Source organism: Lutra lutra, chromosome Y (genome assembly GCF_902655055.1).
Source record: "Lutra lutra chromosome Y, mLutLut1.2, whole genome shotgun sequence".
NCBI lineage: Eukaryota > Metazoa > Chordata > Mammalia > Carnivora > Mustelidae > Lutra > Lutra lutra.
In genome coordinates this window covers 680,625-685,598 of record NC_062297.1, presented here as the reverse complement: position 1 = coordinate 685,598, position 4,974 = coordinate 680,625, and the positions used below count along the sequence as shown (strand labels likewise).

The 4,974-nt window shown below is 38.6% G+C and overlaps 1 pseudogene; it reads left to right on the top strand.

Moving 5' to 3' along the window:
- The first annotated feature begins 387 nt into the window (after window positions 1–387).
- Window positions 388–1,699, top strand: LOC125092618 (eukaryotic translation initiation factor 4B-like; annotated as a pseudogene).
- Window positions 1,700–4,974: the final 3,275 nt, after the last annotated feature.

Here is a 4,974-nt window from a genome sequence, read left to right as displayed (position 1 = left end):
TCTAAGGCCATGAGAAAACAGCTTGCATGGCCATCTTTGGCCATAGGTTGTAGTTCCCAAATCCAAGTTGATAGATATCACAGTTAATGAATTAATCAGTATAAAATATTTTTGTCTGTTTGAAATAAACAAATTTTAAGTTTGAAAAAGTATCAGAATGAGAAATCATGCCAAATCTAAAAGAGCATACTGTTTAACTTTTTGCTAATGGAACTGGTTCTGTATGTACACTTAATTCTCAGAATCAATAAATCTATGGTTCATAAAACAGAAGAGTCAAGAAGTAGTTTGAAATTACCATAGAGTCCTTTATACTATTTGACATACACATACCAGTTTGTATAAAAAATCGACATGTGCTGGCTGAATCCTTAGGTGGAAATTAATAGCTATCAGGCGAGATAATCAAACAGTAGGGATGGCTGTAACTAGGTGTCTGTCAACTTATGATAACCATGAGTAACTACCAAGGAGGTGACAATAGCTTTGGATACAAGTATGAAGATCGTTATGGTTCACACGAATACCATGATGGGTATTGGGATGGATTTTGTGATGGCACGCACTGAGATACAGTTCATATGGAGGCGGGGATTACTACTATGTCTGAAGCAGCAGAGATTATGACAGAAGCTATGATTCCAGGATTGACAGTGTCAGAAGAGCATTTGGTAGTGGGATGGCGACTACAGAGGAAGCCGAGACTGTTATGAAGACAGGTATGATAGACAAGACTATCGATCATGGAGCTCTAGAGATAATTACTTTCAGAATGATTGTAGATGTGACAATAGAGGTCTCCCTCAAAGACCCAAACTGAATCTAAATCCTCTGCTAGTGCTTCCCTGTCCAATTGAGTGGCCTTTTTCTTTGGAGGGGCAAAGTCTGTTGATACAGCTACGAGATACCTAGAAGTAGAAGAGTGGCTGAAGAAGGAGCCCGTGAAGCTGCAGTGCTAGCTAAATAAAACAAAGCTGGAATGACAGTCCAGGGAGAGACACCCAAGCTGGCAAAATGAAGAGACTGAAAAATGGGAGTGGTCCAGCACAGAAACGGACTCATCACAGACTGGGACTTCTGCCACATCTGGCAGATGTGCATGAAGGAGAGAGTGAAAAGGAAGTACCTAATAAGGTACTCTAGAAAAAGAAGTACCTAATAAGGACAAAGACTGTCATTGTCCAACTTGTAAGCCTCCCAAATATGAACAGCCTCTGAAGGTAATGCTAGCCCCCCCGCCCCAACAAAGGAGAATGCTTGGGTGAAATAAAATTGTAACTCTCCTGCTTGATCTCAGAGCTCAGGCACAGACCAGCAGCACCACTCTACAAGTGGTGGAGGGGAAATATTCCAGCTCAACCACCCGAAAAAGGACGAGCAAGAAGAGCATATGAAAAGAAAGAAGATGGGATGAGTGTCCCAAAAAACCAAAGTGTGAACTCCAGCCATGGTCCAGCAGACAGAGGAAAAAAAAACACTTATCTTTCACATAAGAAAGATGGGGAAAAGGATCAAGACTCTGATCTGCACCTGAGCCAAAGAAACCTGAAGAAAACCCATCTTCAAGTTCAGTTCTGCAAACAAGTATGCTCTCTCTGTTGATGGCGAAGTTAAGAATGATGAAGATTACACTGAACAGACCTCTGCATCCTGTACTTTCTCCTACGCTCTCCACCCTGGAACATTTGAGAGCAAATGAAACCTCTATCCAGACAATACAATAAAATTCAAATCACATATTTGCCTTTCTCTGCCTTATTCCACTTAGTATTAGATTCTCTAGATACATATATGTTGTCACAAATGGTAGGTTCTCATTTTTTATTTGTTTATTTATGAATAAATATACAGTATTCTATAGGTTCAGGTGTACAATATGGTGATTCAGCACTTTCATACGTCACCAAGTGCTTATCACAAGTGCAGTCCTTAATCTCCATCACTTATTTCACCCATCTCCCCACCAATCTTCCTTTTGGTAACCATCACTTTGTTCTATATAGTTGTTCTATATAGTTAACAGTCTGTTTGCCTCTCTTTCTTTCTCCCCCGCCAATACGTTCATTTACTTTAATTCTTAAATTCCAAATGTGAGTGAAATCATATGGTATTTGTCTTTCTCTGACTGACTTATTTCATTTAGCATTATACCATTTAGGACTGTCCATGTTGTTGGTCTCATTCTTTTTTACAGCTGTGTAATATTCATTGTGTGTGAATCTATATTCTTATCCATTCATCTATCAGTGACCCATAATTTGCTACTGTGTCTTGGCTTTTGTAACTAATACTGCAAAAAGCATAGGGATGCATGTATCCTCCAATTAGTGTCTTTGTTTCCTCAGGTAAATACGTAGTAGTAGAATTACTGGTTTATATGTAGCTTTTTTCAGGAACCTCCATACTGTCTTCCAAGATAGGTGTATCAATTTACATTCCCACTTATTGGAATGTGGAGAAAGGATAGTAAAATATCCTCCAGACTTGGAAGGCTCTTTGAGATTAAAAAACAAAGCAAGCCACTCTGCATCATATACACACAGATGTATTTTTCTGACAGGCAAGTTCAGACACGTGATGATCCACAGCTGTGTAGCTATTCCCTGCAAAGCCCAGAACTAAACCCACAGATTTTATAGAAAGAGGGACTATGTAAAGTTCAATAAAGGGTATAACACTTTACAGGCCCCATGGAGCCACCTGTGTGCCAGAAGAGCAGAAAGTATAATATTTCAACTAGTTCTCTAGACAACTTTAGGGAACATCAAAATAAGTGTTCATGCATTCTGCTCAGGGCATACAGCATATTTATTTAATTGTATGTTCTTTTTCAATTTTCTATATTTTACTCTAAGGGAATTTTATATACTTCTTGATATAGCTTTGCTATCCTGAGGGTCTCTCTGCAAATCTTATTTTGTTTTTCTTCTTTTCACATGTAGGGTGTGTAGGTAGGAAAGAGTTTGGGAGGAAGAAGAAAAAGCTGAACCCAGGAACTGAATCGCATGTTTGGATGCTGAGCAAAGCACTTGGATTCCCAATACTGATGAGTAATGAACTTAAATGATAAACAACAAGGTGAAGAAAAAGTTGATTTGTTATGTGTTTTGTAGAATAATGATGCCATGGTCTAAGCTGGGGGGGGCAAGTATATAAAATCCTTTATAGACAGGGTGACTTTAAGTAATAATCATGTGGAGACATCTAACTAGTTAAAACACAAAACAAAGAATCAAATAGAGTCCAAAGCAGTCATAGGGAAAGGAAAAATATAGATAAGAGAGTGTAGATATGCACAGTATTAGCTCCCTTAAACACATTTAAGGGACAGATGGAAGGAGTAGAGCTAGAGAAAAGATGAAAAAGGAGAGAAGCCAGAAAATTCTAGACAATAGAAGAAATGACTATGACAATGGCTAAAATGACTCCACTCCCAACCTAAAAAACTATTTGCTAGTAAGAGAGGAGGCTTTCCAGGATAAGAAAGGACAAGTTTTGTTGACTTTACCCTTCCAACAAAAAAAGAAGAATATGTACATACACAAGAATTAACTGATTTCCCTCCTAAATTAGCAGTCTTTTTTTACGATGCTGGTAGTCTTTAAATACAAAAATATTATCATTTTCATTTAAATGCATGTTTACTTTCATCAGTTTATTTTTTAATTATTTTAGGAGATTATGTGTAACAATCTATGTCAATAGAAATATAAACCAAGGAGAAACAGGTTAGAGTAGAAATATACTTCTCATTTTATTTTGATTTCTAAACTCTCTAAATGTATTACATGTCCAAAGTGTTCAAGAATATAAATATTATAAAAGGACAACTATTGCTACCCCCTTCCCAAAAAGGGGGATTAATTTTTATTATTACTATTACATGTTAGACACTCTGCATAACAGTAAAATCAAACTTCTCCGCCCATTTTCCATAGGAAACAAATGGCTAGTGTGTCTCTATAAAGTATTTGAGTGTGAGAAAAAAAAATAAATAAAGTATTTGAGTGTGAGTCATTGTTTAGATATGCAGCTATTATAATACTGGCTTCAAGCAATGGAAAATATAAGACATAAAAAGTGGAAGTGCCTACGTGGGGCAGGTCATGTGTGGGAAGCCATGCAGAAGCTTGAGATATGAGCCAAACCAGTCCCTGACTTGCGCCTCCCTGACATTAAAGGGTTAAGCAACCTCAGCAATGGAAAGGTTGAGTAGCGCTGAGAAAGGGTCTGTGCTATGAGTCTCATGATTGCCTACGTGACTACCCATTGGCGTTTATCAGGAACAGGACAATGCAGGCCTAAGTCTTAAATCCATGCCTGGACCTTGCTGTTCTTGCATGGGCCATAAAATGCACCTGGAGCCCTTCTTCAGTCCCTTCATCAATATGGAACTTATCTATAAGTAAGCAACATGCTGGCGTCAGGAGGTCTGCGTGTTTAACCTAAGGGAACTGGTAAACAAGAGCCTGAAGAAACTATTTTTGGTATGTGGTGGGTGGTTAGTCTCCCCTAAGTGTTTCTGCTTTCTATATAATCCTGCATACTTCGTAATAAAGTTGGCACTGCTTGAACATCATCCACTGTGTCCCTCCTGTCCCCATCTCTTTGTCTCACCATCCTCTTACCCTCTCAACCCTGGTCGTGTTGTCGCACCGGCTGCAACACTCATGATCCCAGGATCCTGGAATCAAGCCCCACATTGTGCTCCCTGTTCAGTGGTGTCTGCTTCTACCTCTACCCCTCTGCCATGCTCATTCTCTTCCTCTCTCTTTCTCAAATAAATAAATAAAATATTTTTTAAAAAGACACGCATACATACATACACACACACACACACACACACACACATACACACACAGAAAGGAAACAGCAGTACTTGGGCAAAGACATTTTTTTTTCCAGATAGCCAATGGAAAATGACCAGATATCTTGAAGCTCTCTACCTTTTTATTCCTCTCTCATCCCAGTGTA